This window comes from Callithrix jacchus, chromosome 14 (genome assembly GCF_049354715.1).
Source record: "Callithrix jacchus isolate 240 chromosome 14, calJac240_pri, whole genome shotgun sequence".
In the NCBI taxonomy this organism is placed as follows: domain Eukaryota; kingdom Metazoa; phylum Chordata; class Mammalia; order Primates; family Cebidae; genus Callithrix; species Callithrix jacchus.
This window is the reverse complement of record NC_133515.1, coordinates 60,301,800-60,321,863: the sequence shown is the minus strand read 5'-3', so window position 1 is coordinate 60,321,863 and position 20,064 is coordinate 60,301,800. Positions and strand designations below refer to the sequence as shown.

Sequence of the window (20,064 nt, the reverse complement as noted above, 5' to 3'; positions counted from 1 at the left end):
CTGCTGTAGAGAAAGGAGTGTGGCAGGGGAAGCACGGAAGACAGGAACCAGTTAGGAAGGAGGCTGTCCTAGCTCCCATGGGGCCAGCTGCATATTTTGTGGGGCCTCTTGTTCAAAAAGTAGGGGGAAGAGTACTATTAAAGGTGCTAAACTATAAAATGTTTGTTTCACAGTCCATCAACTTGTCATGGTATTTTTTGTTTGTTTTATTGTTTAATGTCATTCTAAGTAAAGAAAAATTAAAGCTTAAAATTATTAGCATGAATTTTACCATTCATCTGTATATTGTGCAATACTGGTTTTAAATGCAAAATAAGAACATTTTTAGGGATAAAAGACTTTTTAAAAATGAACAAAAATCAATAAATTTAAAAAATTAGTTCATATCCAGAATCCCTGAAATCACCCAACCCCTCTTTCATAGTCTGTGCATGCATATGTACTTTGTTCTTACCAGAACTGTGGAAATGTGGCACAAATCAAGCTCAACTGTTTTATTTCACTTCTTGTTTCATGCCCATTCTACCATCACTCTCCCCCTTCAGCTTCCTGATAGGTAAGAGATGGGCAAGGAGAAGGAGCTCTGGGTTGCCCTATGGTTCCCTTTCCTTCCCTCGTCATTTTCAGCATCGGTAGTTGGTTAACACAGGGAAGTAACACAAATAAGAGAGGATATTACAGGATTCCTTGGTCATTTAGGTTTCTCAGAACACCATTGCCTTTTTTTTATGGATAGAGACAGAAGAGAAATCAAGGATAACTCACTTCTAGGCTTATTACTTAGGAAAATGGAAAAGACTATAGGAGAGATAATTTTTGAAGTCAGGGAAATACAGAGTTGAGAAGTTTGGATTTACCTCGGTTTAAGAACCAGGGAGCAGTAGAGCCAGGATTTTAGCCCAGGCAGCCTGACTTCAGAGTCAGTGCCTTTAACCACTGCCCTGTTCTGTCATGTGGGAGGCACACTGATGGGTGCCTGATGATTGTTGTGATGGCTCTGCATCTTATTATTCTCTGACCACTCCAGCTGTGTGCAGTGAGCATCTGTGCAGAGGCATGCTCAAATTTAAGCACAGTTTTCTATTTAAACCTAGTTCACAAAATATTCCTTTAACTTGCACCCTTCTCTTTTGCATCTCAATTATATTTGTTTTTGTAGAAAGGATGTCTTTATACAGCTTTGCTCATTCACATGAAAAGGAAAGTGTGTTTTCAGTTGGAGAATATGGAGTCCAAAAATCTGAAGTTGAGTTTGGTATCTCTCAATTGCCAGCTGTGTGTCCTTGGGCTAATTAATTGCTTTGATCTTTGGTTTCTTCATCTATAAAGTGGAGATGATTGTGTGTGTGTGTGTGTGTGTATTTCTGTATGTGCATATATATGTATATATATATGTATGTATATATTCTCCCACATGACAGAACAGGGCAGTATGTATATATATGTATATATATGCACATACGGAAATACATACACATATGTGTGTGTGTGTATATATACATATATATATGTATGCACATGCCCTCACCGTATACTGGGCTATTGTGAAGATTAAATGAGGTTATAGAGGAAATGGAGCAATTGTCAACAAGGCTTGAGTTGGATACCCACTGGCAGTCATTCCCTATTTCTCCCTACCCTCCACCCCTGGCAACCACTAATCTACTATTTCTCTCTATGGATTTGCCTATTCTGGACATTTCATTTTATTGGTATCATACAATATATGCCCTTTGGTGTCTGGCTTCTTTCACTTAGGATAATGTTTTCAAGGTTTATTCATATAGTAGCATGTATTAGTGATACATTCTGTTTTATAGCTGAATAACATTATCGGAATATGCCACATTTTGTTAATCTGTTCACTAGTTGATGGACATTTGGGCTCTTTCCACTTTTTGGTGATTGCAAATAATGCGACTTTGAACATTCATGAACGTACTTTTGTGTGGACATATTGTTATTTGTTCTCTAGAGTGTATTCGTAGGAGTAGAATTGCTGGGTTATTTGGCAACTCTGTGTTAACTTTTTGAGGAATCACCAGATTGCTTTCCAAAAGTATTGGTAGCATTTTGCACTCCCACTGGCAGTGTATGAAGGTTCTAATTTCTCTACATCCTCACCAACACTTGTCGTTATTGTCATTTTTATCATAGCTATTCTAGAGTATGAAGTGGTATCTCATTGTGGTTTTGATTTGTATTTCCCTGATGGCTGATCATGTTAAAATCTTTTCATGTGCTTATCAGCCATCTGAATACACTCTACAGAAATATCTGTCCAAATTGTTTCCCCATTAAAAAATTGGGGTTCTCTCTTTTTTTAATTGTTGAATTGTAAGAGTTCTTTATATATATATTCTGAATACTAGAACCTTATCAGATACAGAATTTGCAAATATTTTCTCCCATTCTGTGGGCTGTTTTTTCACTTTCTTGGTTGTGTCTTTTTGAAGAACAAAAGGTGAAAAATTGATGATGATGGTCAGTTCTTTCCTTCCTTCCTTCCTTCCTTCCTTCCTTCCTTCCTTCCTTCCTTCCTTCCTTCCTTCCTTCCTCCCTCCCTCCCTCCCTCCCTCCTCTCTCTCTCTCTCTCTCTCTCTCTCTCTCTCTCTCTCTCTCTCTCTCTCTCTCTCTTCTCTTTTGAGACGGAGTTTCGCTCTTGTTACCCAGGCTGCAGTGCAATGGCACGATCTCGGCTCACTGCAACCTCCGCCTCCTGGGTTCAGACAATTCTCCTGCCTCAGCCTCCTGAGTAGCTGGGATTACAGGCACGCGCCACCATGCCCAGCTAATTTTTTGTATTTTTAGTAGAGATGGGGTTTCACCATGTTGACCAGGATGGTCTCAATCTCTTGACCTCGTGATCCACCCGCCTCGGCCTCCCAAAGTGCTTGGATTACAGGTGTGAGCCACCGCGCCCGCCCTCTTTTTTTTTTTAGGACAGAGTCTCACTCTGTCACCCAGGTCTGGAGTGCAGTGGCGCGATCTTGGTCACTGCAACTTTCACCTCCCAGGTTCAAGTGATTCTCATGCCTCAGCCTCTTGAGTAGCGGGGAATATAGGTGCCTATCAAAAGATTGGACACCCCTGGATTATCTCTTGCCTGGACACAGGATTCTTGGAATGCAGTCCTGTTTTCTAAAAGTTTATGTACTTATTGTAGGTTGCAGTATGGAAGCCAGATTATTTTACTTTTCTAAGTAAATATCCTGTTCTTGCTGTCTTGAAGCCTAAAAGACCTGTTCTTTCTAGTTGGAGTTTAAAATTTCACCATAAAAATGTCAAGAATGTGTCTTTTATTTCCCTTATAACTGCCTGGCATTTGGTGAGCTCCTTTGATCTGAAAACTCAGTTCTTTCATCACTTCAGAGTTTTCCTGTTTGATTATTGCTTCTGTTCTTTTCTCTTTCTGGAAGTGCTATTTACTTATTAGGCCTCCTCAATCTGTCCTGTATGTCTGTTATATTTTCACCATTGATGGGTATTTCTTCATTATTTTTGCCTTGTGATGTGATAGTTTCCTGCTTCATATTTCAGTTTACTACTTTGTTTTTTTTGTGTGTGAAAGAGCACACTTTGTTGAGAAGTAGACTGCTGCACAGTGACCGACGGACGAAGGCCACCCAGTGGGCACTTACACATCGTACTCCAAAAGACACAGGATGTTTTGCTAATAAAAACCAATGGGAACAGGGATTGCTCTGGGCAACTCCACCAACCTCATCCCTTTCAGGGATGGAGAAATCTCCCATTTTCCTGATGGCAACTGTGGTTCACTAGAGATAGAGCTCCTCGGGGTGCCTTCCTGTTTCTTATAAAAAACATTTTCTTTAGATTTTTTGAAGTCTTCATTTGTTACTTTCCTTCTACGTTCTCTTAAGGCCATCAGACCAGCTTCTGTACAGATTGCCTTCATGTCAGCACTAGAGAGGTCATCTTTAGCCATGATCAAGTCGTCCAGGGTTACATCATCGGCCAGCATCATCCTACATGTGTGAATCTGAAAGATGCGCTTCTTAGTCTTTTCATCAGGCAGGGGAAACTTGATCTTCCTGTCAATGTGGCCTGATCTGATAAGGGCTGGATCCAAAGTTTCTATTCAGTTTGTGGCCATGATAACCTTCCCATCTCCCCTAGAATCAAATTCATCCAACTGGTTCAGCAGTTCCAACATTGTTCACCGAATTTCTCACCACCAGAATTTGAGTCATATCTTTTTGTCCCAATGGCGTCAATTTCATCAATAAACACGATAGATGGTGCATGTTCTTCAGCAACTCGAAACAGTTCCCATACGAGTTTGGGCCTATCACCTAGGTACTTCTGAATAAGTTCAGAGCCAACCACTGTCAAGAAAGTGGCGGAGGTTTGGTTTGCTACTGCTTTGACTAACAAGGTTTTACCTGTGCCAGGTGGACCATAGAGAATGACCCCCTTAGGAGGCTTTATACCCATCTCTTCATAATATTCAGGGTGTGTGAGAGGAAGCTCCACAGATTCCTTAATTTCCTGAATTTGGTTGTCCAAGCCCCCAATATCAGTATATATCTCCTGGGGGGCCTTTTCCACCTTCATCACTGTGACCAGGGGATCCATGTTATCCATCAGCACCCCTATTATGGCATGCACCTTATGGTTGAGCAGGACTGAGCAGCCAGGTTCCAGCAGATCCTTGTCTACAAATGACAGAATGCTAATGTAGTGTTCTCATCGATGATCTCTTCCCCAAGGTTCCTGCTGACATCGGGGTGCCCCTCAGATCATCCACTTTTGATCTTTCCTCCTCTTGTTTTTCTTCTAATGGTTTTATTTGTTCCTGATTTCTAATGAATTTTTCCTCCATGAGAAGATAGTCTTTAATTCTCTCTAACTTTAGTAATTTTAACCAGCACTGAGTGTGAGGTGTCACCAGTGGCAATTTGCTGGCAGCATCTGGTCCCTTTGTTTTCTTCTTTTTCTCCACTCTAGTTGGTGCAGGAGGTTCATATTTCTTTTTCTTGTCCTTGTCATCCTTGCCACCTCCAGGACCATGACCACCACTCTGTCTTTGACCCATCTTGCCTTGGCCACTCAAGCTCTACTTTGTTTTTAATACCAGCCATTCATTTTACTTCCTTTTGGAGCTTAAGCCCTAGATTTCATGTTTCTCATAGGCACCTTCTCCTCCAGTTTTTGTAGTTATCCTCCATGTGTATCCCTTTAAACATTCCTACTGCATTTTTTATTGTTTCTTCCATTAATTTGGCTTTTGTAAAATTTGCCTATCTCTCCATTCTGGCTTCCCTCCTTTGAATTGCTAAGTCCCTTAAATGTCTACAGAGTTTGGTTTCTTAGGTCAAGGAGTGTGTTTTCTCAAGCACCTGCATAGGTGTGGTGGTTGGAGTCTGAGGGGCCATGGTGGATATTGCCAGTAACCCATGGGAGCTGATCTAAAAAATTCTGAGACAGCATCTGGGCCTAGAGAGGGAACAACCGGAAAAAGCAGTCAGCGTCTGAGATGATGCTCAGAGAGAAGCAGATAGACCATCTGCAAGGAAGAGAAGACTTGGTTCCTTATAGCGTGACCTACTGTTTTCTGCTCTTGTCCTTGGTTTCTTACAAACCTTTGTACATCCTCTTATGATACCAGTTATACATTCTTCTCCTCACTCACTCCTATTATACATCTATGTTTTACCTCTTTGAGGTGGCTGCAGTTGATCTCTCTTCCCAGATGAGGCAGCCGTCACATCACTATTGCTGTGGGTTATTCTCAACTCTTCTACAGAGGGCCCAGATGGTAAAGACCCATCTCTTCAACATTCTTTCTATAGTGACTTAGATTTACCTTCCCAAGTATCTCCTTTTTACCAATCTTTTCCAAATATTTTCATTCCTTTATAAATCCGTTTTCTGAAATTCTCTCCCCCTTTACCCCTCTGAAATTTAACTACCTTCTTGGAGCCTTTAGTCTACACAGATTTACCAAAGTGTCTTCTATAATTGGGTCAGGGATATTCATCTGCAGCTAATTTTGCACTTTTCATGTGATACAAGCTTTTGTTTAGGGTTAAATATATAAATATGAATAATGTACTTATCAAACATAAATTCCTTTTTTGAGTGTATATATTTCCTGGATATTTATGGCCATGTTCTCTTTAATAATTCCTGTATTTACCATTCTAATTTACTTATATTGTCTAGTCCAAGGATTATAAACTAGCAGTTGCTTGTTGCATTCTGCCTGGCACTGATGCATTCTGTTAAGAAGAAACAAAGTCGTTGCATTATTTTCATGTAAACTTGCTTTTTGATGGGGCATGCACGCTGCCTCCTAACCCTCTTATACCTGAAACTTTCCACATTTTTGTCAATTCTCCCGTCCTTTAACACATTTGGGTTTTAAGTTTGAGGCCTTAGGCTCAGTATATCATTGTAATGCATTTGTTTGAAAATAGTTTTCTTAAATATTCATAATGAATGACATTGTGCATTAGAGGCAGATACCATGAATCGTAATTTAGATCTATTATTTACCACCTTTGCTGGTCATGCTTGGAAAACTACTTTGAATTATTTTTCTATCCAATTAAATTTTTTTGCAAGTTCTGTGTTTCTAAAATGCTCCTATTCAGATCATGTTATTATATGTTCGTGTTTAATTAGGTCACCTGCTGCTTTGCTAAGGTCTAATTAGTAAATGATATCTCCATTGTATTTGATTCAGAACAAATGTACTAAAAGGCACTTTGAAAATAAGATTGTCCTTGGTGCTTTGACAGAGCTAGGACTCATAGTTTTCACAAATGACATCCTTTACTTATGCCAGGTGCCTGTTAGCATTTGGTAAACTCTCCACGGTATTGGTGTCTTTTTGTTTCCCATAAACAGGTTTACTGACCCATTTTCACTTTAGCTCAATCTTATCCTTTTTGTGATTTTTTTCCATAACTATAGAGTAAAAAAAATTCACGTACTTGCTCCAAAATGTAATGTAGAAATGCAAACTGAATGTTCCCCTGTAGGGGGTGCAGTCTGTTTTAAACTCTTAATATGTGTAATAAAAGCTATATACCATAGAGGGAACTTTCATGGGCTCCAACCATATTGTTTGGGGCAGACTTTTTGAGTGGTTTGAAAACTTTGTAAATTTGATGTTAGACAATGTTTTTCTCAAGTTATAAAATTTATATAATATTAGGATGAATGCAGTACATTTGTTTTTGTTATGATTTGGGGCATTGTATTAGGGTTCTCTAGAGAAGCAGAACCTATTGTGTGTGTGTGCGTGTGCATGCATGCACACATGTGCACATGCATGTATACGTATATATATGTAGAGGGAGATTATATATGAGTGTGTATATGTATATATATAGAATGTATCTGCATAGAGATATATATATAGATATGAGTATACACATATATATGCCTATATCTCAAGTTATTGTATATATATGTATATACATGAATATGTACATGTGTGTATGTATATGCAGAGAGAGAATGTAAGGAAATGGCTCATGTGATGATGATGGTGGGCAAGTTGGAATTTGTAGGGAAGGCCAGCGGGCTAGAAATTCAAATAAGAGTTGATATTGCAGTCTTGAGTCTGAAGCCTGGAAATGGGCAGAACTTCTCTACCTCGTAGACTGGATGTAGAATTTCTTCTCCCAGGAGCTTCAGTCTTTGCTCTTTAAGTTCTTCAGTTGATTGGGTAACACCTACTCACATTATGGATGGTAATTTGCTTTAATTAAATTCAACTGATTGTAAATGTTAATCATATCTACAAAATACCTTTACAGCAACCTTTAGAGTAAAATTTGACCAAATAATTGAGCACCACAGTCTAGCCAAGTTGACACATAGGATGTACCAACACAGGCATCTTGCATATGTTATTGTCGATGAACCAAATTAAAGACAATGTTAGCTAGCATTTTTACTAATTGGGATTCAGTATTTAGTGCAACTCTGCGGTAATAAAGATGTGAATTATACTGTAGCACTCCAAAAATGAGTGAATGGGTCATGAAACATAAATACCATGAATCATAATTCTTATCAGTTTGGATTTTTTTCCAGAACATTTTTTGGGTCAATCTTCTGCAATGGTATTGTTCTAGTTTGTTCTTTGAAACTCAGCTTTCAAGTTCTGTGTGTGCATTCAATATTGGGCAGTTTTGAATGCATACTTAAAAGAGCAGCCAAAATGTAGATTAGAGAGAGAAGGTCAAACAACTTGTCATTCTGTGCAATTTCTGCAATCCTAAGCCTGTTATAACACAGAGTGTTCCAGGACCTCACACAGATATATGACATGTATTTTCTGGGTTATGGTCTGCCTGTGATTTGCTGTGCCTTCAGCTTGATGTCAAGCTTGCTTTTCCTCTGACCCTCAAGATCCAGTCAGAATCTTCTAGTTGCACTAATCCTCTAATTTTTTTTTGTTGTTGTCACCAAGTTTTTGTCTTCTGTAATACAATTTACACTGTATTTTCTCCCATATCCCTAAAGTGGTTCTTCCTCTTTCCCTGCCCCTTCTTTCCTCTTTCTCTCTGATTTCTCAGTTTGATCCTGATGTGAATAGCATACTACCCTTAGTCTTACACTTTTTTTTTTTACGTTATGTGGCAGACCTGCATCTGTGTTTTTCTTTTTTCAATCCTTAGCATAGTGAATGGAGGTTTGTTGTGTACGTGTGGGGGGAGCGGGGGTGGGGAGGGTGGTGTTTCTTTTTAATTGTTAGAGATCAAGCTCAATCTCTACAAGACTATCCATTAGCTTGGCATCATTTCCTGCCACCAGGGTTGGGAAGGAAATTAGTTTTTGTCCAGAAGACCAGAATACAGCCGGGTGTGGTGGCTCACACCTGTAATCCCAACACTTTGGGAGGCCGAGGTGGGCAAATCATGAGGTCACCAGTTTGAGACCAGCCTGGCCAACATGGTGAAACCCCATCTCTACTAAAAATCCAAAATATTAGCTAGGCATATTGATGGGCGTCTTAATCCCAGCAACTTGGGAGGCTGAGAATCGCTTGAACCTGGGAGGCAGAGGTTGCAGTGAGCTGAGATTGCACCGCTGCACTCCAGCCTGGGCAACAGAGTGAGACTCTGTCTCAAAAAAAAAAAAAAAGGATACAACAGAAATTATTTTCTTAGCTCCAAAGGCCTCTTTGCTGCAGAAGCACAAATTGAAAGAGTGGCTTAGTAATTCACTTACCTCATTAAACAGCCTCCTGGTAAGAATTTGTTTAGATTTTGACAAAAAGGGAGTGTTTTTTTTCAGGGCTCAGTATAGTTCTCAGTTATAGAGAAAAGTAAGAAGAAAAAATGTCATATGCATACAATATTGCATAGCATTCTGTGTCATAAATCAAATTTTATGGGAGAAGGCATCTGTCACATTGTCTCCTCATACCCAGTTGTGTGATTTTGTGTGTGTGTGTGTGTGTGCATATATGTTAATTGAGGCAATTTGTAATATAAAGTTTATTGGATTTTATTTTGATTTCTCCTTTATTAAAGTATTGAGGAAATGACAAAAACAATTTATTTGCTTTTTTTTTTGGCAAGCTCTGCTTTTTAAACTGTTTATTTTTACAGATGTATTTCATCAGTTCTTAAGAATGAAGCTAGGAATATTTGCTGGCTTCTCAGCTAGTACACCCAGAAATGGAAAAAAAAATCTGTTTTCTTAAAATATGATACTGGGGAGGAGGTAGGGAAACTTTTCATTTTTGTGAACTACTGGATTTTTAAAAAAATTTAATGTATTTTTAATATTGCTGTTTAATGTACTCCTTATCTTAATTCATATTACTTTCTGATTCTTGGTTGTTATACTTATTATTTTATAGTTCATAATTTTAATGCAAAGGGGATAAAATTGCATGTTTTATTTTCTCTAGAAAATTTGAACATACTGTTCATACCATCTTAGAATTATTTCTTATCATTCAGAGAGCCTCCTCCAAAGGTTAGTCTTCAAGAATCTTGACACTTAATAATCAATTGTGACCCTTTGATGAGTCAACAGTACACTTGTTCTTTTTTTTTTGAGACAGAATCTTGCTCTGTCACCCAGGCTGGAGTGCAATGGCGTGATCTCGGTTCACTGCAACCTCTGCCTCCCGGGTTCGAGTTATTTTCCTGCTTCAGCCTCCCAAGTTCCTGGGACTACAGGCACGTGCTACCATGCCTGGCTAATTTTTTGTATTTTTAGTAGAGATGGGGTTTCACCGTGTTAGCCAGGATGGTCTCGATCTCCTGACCTTGTGATCTGCCCCCCTTGGCCTTACAAAGTGCTGGGATTACAGGCGTGAGTCACTGCACAGGGCTAACAAGTGCACTTCTTATAAGGTATGTCTTATATAATTTAAATAGTCATATTAAGGCATTGTTTGGATGAATTTTCTTTGGACCAGACCAGAATAAGTTAAGTGAGAAAATGACCTGGAATGGTTCACTCCTTCATCTGGCAAACATTTATTAAGCCTCTCAGTTGTAACAGGCATTGACACTGTCCTATCTCTTCAGAAATTGACAGTTCAGTTTGAGACAAAATATGAAAACATTTACAATTCAGTATAGAGACTGTTTAAAAAAAAAAAGCGTTCCTTTTCCTGAGTGCGTCCCATCATTTCTGGCTATCTTCACTCTATTCCTGCCACATTGAGCTGTGAAGTTGGGGAATAAAGCAGAAGCAAGGATACAAAAAACATTAGTTTGCAATCAATTTCTTGATTTGATTTTGGGATCACGAGTTAAGTGAAACCCAGCACTTTGGGAGGCCCAAACTGGCAGATTGCTTGAGGCCAGGAGTTCGAGACCAGCCTGGCCAACATGGTGAAACCCTGTCTCTACTACAAATACAAAAAGTAGCTGGATGTGGTGGTGGACTTCTATAATCTCTGACACTCGGGAGGCTGAGGCCGGAGAACTGCTTGAACCTGGGAGGTGGAGGTTGCAGTGAGCCGAGATTGCACTCCTGTACTCCAGCCTGGGTGACAGAGTGAGACTCTGTCTCAAACAGACAGACAAAAAATTAACAGAGAACCATAGTACTACATTCCTTTTCTCTTAAATCCTTGATAAAACTAATGCATATCATAAAGCAGGGTTCCCTAAATTGAGAAATATATCCCATCCTCTTTTAGAAAAATAAAATTCCTGAACTTCCAGTATTGACTGAAATTGCTTTTATGTTGCTTATATTACTTATATTGTTTGTTACATTACTTAATATATACAAACATATAATTTTTGTGCTTATCACCCTATACAAACTAAAACATTAAATATAAATAGGATTACACAACCATTATAATGCAAATTAAGTGTTGTAATTCAGTTCCAATCTGTTTTAGTGGGCTAGGTGACACTGCTTTGCTGAAATAGTTGTTGATTTAGGGAATTAGAGAGAGATGTTGCCACAAATCTAGTTCTATGGTTCATCTGTTTCTGTATTTGAATTTTGATAATATAATAATATAATACATATCTAATTTTTTGTGAGATAAAAAATTAATAAAATCATTAATATTATTTTGAATAGACAATATTTACAAGTACTTATAATAACTACTTGCATAAGTATTGTAAGTACTTATAAATATTGTTTATTCAAAATACTATTAATAATTTTCAATCTCTAATTGGAAATTAGGCTCATTAAGTCTTTAGTAAAACTCTACCAGTGAGTAGTCTTGGAATAGTAGGTTGAAGATGTATCACTTGGTAACTCTTTATTTTTATTTATTTATTTATTACTATACTTTAAGTTCTGGGGTACATGTGCAGAATGTACAGGTTTGTTGCATAGGCATACATGTGCCATGGTGGTTTGCTGCATCCATTCCCCTGTCATCTACATTAGGTATTTCTTCTAATATTAGCCCTCCCCAATCCCCCCACCCCCTGCTATCCCTCCCCTAACCCTGCCATCCCCTGACGGGCCCCAGTATGTGATGTTCTCCTCCCTTTGTTCATGTGTTCTCATCATTTAGCACCAACTTAGGAGTGAGAACATGCTGTTTGGTTTTCTGTTCTTGTGTCAGTTTGCTGAGAATGATCATTTCCAGCTTTATCATGTCCCTGCAAAGGACATGAACTCATCCTTTTTTAATGGCTGCATAATATTCCATGGTGTATATGTGCCGTGTTTTTTCTTTCTTTCTTTCGCTCTTTCTTTCTTTCTTTCTTTCTTTCTTTCTTTCTTTCTTTCTTTCTTTCTTTCTTTTTCTTTCCGTTCTTTCTTCTTTCTTTCTTTTTTTTTTTTGAGATGGAGTTTCGCTCTTGTTGTCCAGGCTGGAGTGCAATGGTGCATTCTCAGCTCACTGCAACCTTCGCCTCCTGGGTTCAAGCAATTCTCCTGTCTCAGCCTCCCAAGTAGCTGGGATTACAGGCATGTGCCACCATGTCCAGCTAATTTTTTGTATTTTTGGTACAGACAGGGTTTCACCATGTTGGCCAGGATGGGCCGCATTTTCTTTACCCAGTCTATCTTTGATGGGATTCATTAAGGATGTGGAACCAGAAATACCATTTGACCCAGTAATCCCATTATTGGGTATATACTAAAAGGATTATAAAACATTCAGCCATAAAGACACGTGCACACGTGTGTTTATTGTGGCACAGTTCACAGCAGCAAAGATTTGGTAACCCTTTAAAGCTCCATTACTTGAAGGTAAAGGTAGCCTAATTATTAGACATCTTCATTAAATAGGTATCTGACACAATCGCTGCTAGGATCAAGAATAGAAAAATTATTTTTTGCATACTTATGACCATACTTATTTCCAATAAATTGATATGAGTTGCTACAGGCAAAGATCACACTGGTCTCTTTCACCTCTCTGCTTATTTGGACCATAGGGCCTTCCTTCTGTTATACAGATTTCCCTGATGTCAACTCAATTGTACAATACAAACTACTGCACAAAAATCTCATGAAGTACTCAGTTGCAAGGGGTCATCTGAAAGTGCAGATGATCTTTAAATTCCTTTTTATAGATTATCATAAACATTAAAACAAAAATATTTTTTAAAACATCAAGAATTTGAAGACTTTTAATAATAGATTCATAAATTTTTGTTTTAGAAATACTGTTACAGAGTACCCAACAGTTTTCTGATGATAAATAAATAAATAAATACTTTGGGATCCAAAAGCAAATTTCTATGTATTTAAACACACAAATAAATAGTTTTTCAATTCTAAAGCTATTCAAAGTATAGCATTACAGTGATATTTAACTCTGATGTTGACATCCTGGACATATGAGTTATGAATTATATATAATTTTGAATATATAATGTTTCATATATAATGTGAAATATGCATTATATGTAATTTTGATATGTTTTGTTTTAAGAGAAAAATCTAACTGCTATTAGTTCTTCCTCTGCTAATCCCATCTACTTGGCATCCTAATGTACCTAGTTTGGTTTAAAGTATGATTGGGAAGCTCTCAATCCAGTCCTGGCTATGGTTAGTGTTGTCAGATCTGTGTTTGAGTATATAATTTTTATTTTATTTTACTTTGGAAACTATGATATTTAAATCTTCATGTATTACTGCTTATATTTAATTTTAATATTTAAATATTAGAAGAAGTGATTTATTTACCAAACTCTAGACTCAACATTTGTGTTTCAAATATCTATATGATGTCTACCATTTCTTTGTCTATGTATTGCATTATGATGCAACTTTAAGGCTCATTATTTCCATCTCTAATTGACCAGTGGCGTAAGATATAATCAGTGCTTGAAAGTTCAGGTAGAGCAAACTTGTATGCTTCGTGATGCCAGGAACTCTGCTTTCTTTTTCTCTCTCTCTGTCTCTCTCTCTTTGCTGACTTATTTCTAGCTGATTTATTTCTGACAGGATTTTAGCCAGGGGCTGATTGTAAGCTCCACCCACTGCCTGCCATAGTGCTTGGCACATAGTAGGTGTTCGTATTCGCTGTAGATAAATGAAGGGGTAAACAGATGAAAGAATGAATGAATTTGGTATACTAGTAGTAGTGATGGTAAGACAGTGTTAGTTTTTCAGCAGAGGCAAATTTTGGATTTTTTAAAATCTGAAGCTGGAGACTTTTATCTCACTGATTTTCATATTGCCTAAGCTTTTATTTATTTGGGGGGGGATGCAAAATCCTTTGGAAATTTTGCTAATTTCATTGACTAATGCACATATGCTGAGCATGATCTCTGGATATTTAAGTGAATGAATTTCCTTTCACGTTATAGACAATAAGTGTCATAGATTACATATCCAATTGCACATAGAATTTCTGCTTTGCCATTTTAATTTGAGTTCACCTGTTATCCTGGGGCCTCAGCTGTAATCTCCCTTTTCCCTCACAGCTGACTGAGAATGGATTTCCTTATGTTTTACTAGGGTTGCAAAACCCCAGTTATGATCATCTTAGTAGTGGTCTGTCCTCCAGGCTTTATTATCTGCTTCCCTGCTTTCAGCATCAAAACAGGAGTTATTATATCCAATGAATACAAATAAAATGGCTTAATTTCTGACGCATAGCTTATTAACTGTGACCCAGGTAGCAAGGATGTAGTACAGAGGAGCTAGTATGCATTCCTCATTAGTCAGCTCACCCATGTGGTCAGCAGATTCCTTTTCTAAAGTTGTTGTGTAATCTGTAGTGGCAGTAGCCAAATACAGTTGAGAAATTATGTTTATTTCATTTTGATAAAAAGAGTATATTCTTGTATTAAATTATTCAAAAAGTTTATATAAAGTAAATTTAAATCACCTGTAATCTCACCATCTAGAAATAAACTAATTTAAATAGAAGCTGCCACTCACTTTTTTTTTTTTCCAAAAATGTCATGACTATTTTCTTTTTCTCCAGCTTTTATTTTTGGCTCAGGGCATAGTTGTGCAGATTTGTTACATGGGTAAATTGCATGTCACAGTTGTTTGGTGTACCCATTATGTTGTACCTGATAGTTTTTCAGTCGTTACCCTCTTCCCACCCTTCACCTTTAAGTGGTCACCAATGTCTGTTTTTCCCTTCTTTGTGTCCATGTGTACTCCCATTGTGTCAATGATTAGCTCCCATTTTTAAGAGTGAACATATGGTATTTGGTTTTCTGTTCTTGCATTAATTTGTTTAGAATAATGGCCTCCAGTTCCACCCATGTTACTGCAAAGGACATGATTTTATTCATTTTTGTGGCTGTGTAGTATTCCATGGCGTATATGTATATTTTCTTTATCCAGTTCACCATTAATGGGCATCTAGATTGATTCCATGTCTTTGCTCTTGTGAATAGTACTGTGATAAACATACACGTGCATATGTCTTTATGGTAGAATGATTTATATTCCTTTGGGTATATACCCAATAATGAGATTTCTGGGTCAAATAGTAGCTCTGTTTTAAGCAATTTCCAAACTGCTTTCCACAGTGGCTGCACTAATTTATTCCCACCAGCAGTGTATAAGCATTGCCTTTTCTCTGCAACCTCACCAGCATGTTATTTTTTTGACTTTTTAATAGTAGCCATTCTGACTGGTATGAGGCAGTATCTCATTGTGGTTTTGATTTGCATTTTTGTAATGATTAGTGATGTTGAGCATTTTTTCATATGCTATTGGCTCTGTGTATGTGTTCTTTTGAGAAGTATCTGTTCGTGTCCTTTGCCCCCCATTCCACACCCCCTACTTTTTTGAGACAGGATCTCACTCTGTTGCCCAGGCTGGAGTACAGTGGCTCAAACATTGCTAACTATAGCCTTAACTTCCTGGGCTGAAGTGATCCTCCTCCGTCAGCCTCCCAAGTAGCTAAGACCACAGGTACATGCCACCACACCTGGTTATTTTTTTATTTTAGTTTTTGTAGAGACAGGATCTCCCTGGTCTTGAACTCCTGAGCTCAAGGAGTTCTACCACCTCAGCCTCTCAAAGTGCTGGGATTACAGGCATGAGCACCCATGCCTAGCCATCTTTACCCATTTTTAAAAGGGGTTGTTTGTTGTTTGCTTGTTAATTTAAGTTCCTTATAGGTTCTGGATATTAGAGCTTTGTTGGATGCATAGTTTGCAAATATTTTCTTCCATTCCATAGGCTGTCTGTTTACTCTGCTGATAGTTTCTTTTTGCTCTGCAGAAGCTCCTTAATTTACTTGGGTCCTACTTGTCAATTTTTGTTTTTGTTGCAATTGCTTTTTGAGTCTTTGTCATGAAATCTTTGCCAGGGCCTATGTCTAGAATCTCATTTCTTAGGTTTTCTTCCAGGGTTTTTATAGTTTTAGGTTTTACATTTAAAGCTTTAATCTGTCTTGCATTGATTTTTGTATATGGTGAAAGGAAGGAGTAGAGTTTCAATCTTCTGCATATGGCTAGCTAGTTATCTCAGCACCATTTATTGAATAGGGAGTTCTTTTCCCATTGCTTGTTATTGTCAACTTTGTCAAAGATCAGATGGCTTTATTTCTGGGTTCTCCAACTGGTTGCATTGGTCTTTGTGTCTGTTTTTGTACCAGTAAGTATAGTGCTGTTTTGGTTACTGGGGCCTTGTAGTGTAGCTTGAAGTCAGGTGGTGTGATGTCTCTGGCTTTGTTTTTTCTGTTTTTGTTTTTTGCTTGAGATTGCCTTGGTTATTCGTACTTTCTTTGGTTCCATATGAATTTTAGAAGAGTTTTTTCTAATTCTGTGAAAAATGTCATTGGCATCAAATGGATAGGAATGGCATCAAATTTGCAAATTGCTTTGGATAGTATAGCCGTCTTAACAATATTGATTCTTCCTAGCTATGAGGACGGAATGTTTTTCCATTTGTTTGTATCATATCTGATGTTTTTCAGCAGTGTTTTATAAATCTTGTCGAGATCTTTTGCCTCCCCGGTTAGGTATATTCCTAGGTATTTTATTCTTTTTGTGGTTATTATGAATGGAATTGTGTTTTTGATTTGGCTCTCAGCTTAGATGTTATTGATGCATAGAAATGGCATTGATTTTGATATGTTGATTTTGTATCCTGAAATTTGGAAGTTGTTGATCAGATCTAGGAACCTTTGGGCAGAGACTATGGGATATTTCCAGGTATAGAATTACATTGTCTGCTAAGAGAGAAAGTTTGACTTCCTTTCCTCCGGTTTGGAATTCTTTTATTTCTTCTTCTTGCCTAATTGCTCTGGCTATGACTTCCAGTACTATGTTGAATAGGAATGGTGAGAGAGGGCATCCTTGTGCCAGTTTTCAAGGGGAATCCTTCCAGCTTTTGCCCATTCAGTATGATGCTGGCTGTGGGTTTGTCATAGATGGCTCTTACTATTTTGAAGTATGTTCCTTTGATGCCTAGTTCATTGAGTGTCTTGGCTATTTTATCAAAAGAACTTAAAAATACAATTTGTTTATTACCCAGGTAATACATATTTACTTTCAGAAAAATCAGAAGATATAGATTAAATCAAAAGAAAAATACCTGTTATGATACCATCTTGTAGATAGCTGCTATTGTGGGTTGGGCATATATTCTTCCAAACTTGTAACTGCACAATAAATTGTGTAAATTTATAACGAGGTACATACTTTCTTATAAAATGGGAAGCATACTATGCATAGTTAGGTGTAATCATTTTTGTTACTACCTGTCAGTAAATATATTTCCCCATAATCATTACTAATGGCTACAAAATATTCCATTATATTTATGTATAAAATAAATAAATGTATTTAATAAAGCTTATGCTGATTTAAAAACTTATGCTGATTTCATTTAAAAACTGTCTTTTATACTTGTTTATTGTGGACTTTGTGCCAAAAAACACAAACATTTTACATTTACATTTTACATTTCCATGAGTCCAATCTGTCACTCTTGTTACGGTTTCTACATTTGGGATCAGGCTTAAGAATTCCTCCCCTATACAAATATTTTTAAATTATTTAGCTCTGTTTTCATCTGTTTTAACACTAAAGACTTTAGCCAATGTAGAATTTATCTTATGTGTTACAAGACAGGAATCTAACTTTAATTTTTTCTAAAAAAATCTTTGTTAAATAATTCATCCCTCTGCTAATTTAGGGTGCTAGTTTTGTCATAAACAATAATCCATATAAATAATTGGGTCTGTCCCTAAACTTTTAAATTTAGTTCTCTGATCCATTTCTGTGCCAGATTTATACTGTTTGGATTATTGAGCATTTATAACATGCTTCAGTTGATGTCTGATTGAGCAAAACCCTTCCTCTTCTCAAAGTTTTTTGGCTTGTCTAACAGCTGATCATCTTCCAGATATGTCTGAGAATAGTTTGTCAAATTATAGACCTTTTTTGCAGCTTGACATTTTATTGGAATTATATTAAATGTGAAGACTAATTTGGGGAGAGTGATGTATTTATAATATTTTCCCATCAAATAATATAAAATATATCTCTATTAATCTTAATGTTTTTAGCACCTAATCACGTTTTTATGTTTATGCATTTTTTGATACACAGTATTGCTCTGTTACCAGGGCTGGAATGCAGTGGCACAGTCTCAGCTCACTGCAACCTCGGCGTCCTGGGTTCAAGCAATTTTCGTGCCTCAGTCTCCTGAGTAGCTGGGACTACAGGCACAAGCCACACATCTGGCTAATTTTTGTATTTTTTTGGTAGAAATGGGGTTTTACCATGTTGGCCAAGCTAGTCTCAACCTCCTAGCCTCAAGTGATCCACCCACCTTGGCCTTCCAAAATGCTGGGATTACAGGTGTGAGCTACTGCAATGAGGCCTAATCACATTATCTTGTCATAGCTACTGTACATTCTTGTTTATTTTAAAACATCTTATTCTTTGTTTCTATTGTAAGTGGAAGCCCTTTCTCATATTCTCTGATGATTACTAGTGTAAATATATGTGAATTTGATTCTATTTGTTTCATATTTTAAAATCATTTATTTAATATAATTTTATTTATTTGGGTGTTCCATAGAGACAATCATTCCACTGTTCAGATCTCAATTTCCTTTCTTGACCCACTGCATAGATTCAAAATGGTGGTGATAACAAAGCTTCCTTTCCTTATTTCCAACTTCAGAGAGAGAGGCTTTAGGTCATGGCTGTTCAATAGAACTTTCTGTAATTACTGGGTCATTCTCCCAATGTCCAGTACTTATGGCCACTAAGCACTTGAAGTGTGGCTAATAATATTGAAAAACTTAATTATTTTATTCAATTTTAATTAATTTAGGTAAAATAATATTATATTGGACAGCATAGCTCTAGGTTTTTTGTTTGTTTGTTTTGAGATGGGGTCTTGAACTGTCACCCAGGCTGGAGTGCAGTGGTGCAATCACAGCTCACTGTGGCCTCCACCTCCTGGGTTCAAGCGACTCTCCTACCTTAGCCTCCTGGGTAGCTAGGACCACAGGTGCACACCACCATGCCCAGATCATTTTTTGTATTATTTTGGTATAGATGGAGTTTCACCACATTGCCCAGGTGAATTCCTGAGCTCAAGCGATTCTCCTGCCTTAGTTTCCCAAAGTGCTGAGCTTACAGGCATGAGCTACACGCCTGGACAGAATTTCATTATTAATTATATTATTTATTTCAGATAGATTTTTAACATGATAAAGTCAGCTTGGGGAAAAGATCATGGTGTAAAAAAAAAAAGTAAAACTATTATGTAGATAATTGTCAAACACATGCATTTAGCAGATGTGAAAGGTAGTAGAGAATAGCATGATAACTGGAGTGAGATGAGGACTGAAAGCAAGTTTGTTTTTGTCTGCTTTGTTAAGATTAAGTATGGCTCCACATCCAGATCTTTATTTTTCCTCCCGAAATGTACCTTCTCGCTATATTACCTTCTGGTGATATTGCCACCAATATCCTAGTCTAAAACCTTGTTAGCACTTTTTTGAGTTCTTCTCCCTTGTCCCCTAATAATGCAAACCCTCCCTCATTCTACCCCCATTCCCACAACCTACCTCTCACCCAGTTTTCAAGTTCCTTCACAAGTGTATCTCCTGCATGAAAACATTTGTACTTGATCTCAATGAAAAGTTGTCTTGGTCTTCATTAAAGCTAGAATTAATTTGTGTCTTTTTTA

At 37.4% G+C, this 20,064-nt stretch overlaps 1 protein-coding gene and 1 pseudogene across 2 annotated transcripts in view; one reads left to right on the top strand and one right to left on the bottom strand.

Annotated features, from left to right (window-relative positions):
- ACYP2 (acylphosphatase 2) overlaps positions 1 to 20,064 on the top strand; it is a 199,011-nt gene that overhangs the window by 94,067 nt on the left and 84,880 nt on the right. The window lies entirely within an intron of this gene.
- LOC103787950 (26S proteasome regulatory subunit 4 pseudogene) lies at positions 3,314 to 5,074 on the bottom strand (annotated as a pseudogene).